This window comes from Cyphomyrmex costatus, unplaced genomic scaffold, assembly GCF_001594065.2.
Source record: "Cyphomyrmex costatus isolate MS0001 unplaced genomic scaffold, Ccosl1.0 scaffold520, whole genome shotgun sequence".
Lineage (NCBI taxonomy): Eukaryota > Metazoa > Arthropoda > Insecta > Hymenoptera > Formicidae > Cyphomyrmex > Cyphomyrmex costatus.
The window spans coordinates 621624-622320 of NW_017279439.1; positions in this window are offsets into that span (position 1 = coordinate 621624).

Below are 697 nucleotides of genomic sequence, written 5' to 3' on the forward strand. Positions count from 1 at the left end.
TTTTTTTTTATTAATGAAAAAAGGACAATTTTTAAGGTAAAAATCGAAAACTTTTCTTTAATGAGCCGCCATTTTGTTTCTAATCAATATTTTCAAAAACCGAACGATTAATTACTAGTTTATACAATATATTAATGAAATTTTTTTGGATTTTTGATTTCAGATGAGTTCCTGCCGAGATATGTTGCTCACCGCAAAACCATTTTTTTTTTAATACGTCTCTGTAGACCGGCGCAGATTCTAAATTATTAAATATTTTTGTACAAAAAAATTTTGAAATATACTTTAAATATAACTTTATTGGATGTACAAACTTAAACATATGTATATAGTTTCATTTTGTTTAAAAAAAATCCTAAAGAAATCGCTTTTTCCAGCCCTCTAAATGTATATAACCCCTTACTGCTAAAATTTTTTAATCAAATATTTTTTATGATATATAAAAAAATGTAGGAAATGCGTTTGAACAACTAAACACAGTTTATGAATAAAAAAAATTATTATTTTCATAGAATATCGTTTATTTTATTTTTATTGTATGCAGCTAATTGTAATATGCAATATATTGGAATACATTGTTTGCTTATTGTTTATTTGAATCATAACGTGTTACTGTCATAACGCTATGCAAACAGCAGAAAATAAATGTGCTAACGGAGTTTTGTCTGTGTATACTATTAACACGAATAATACGTTA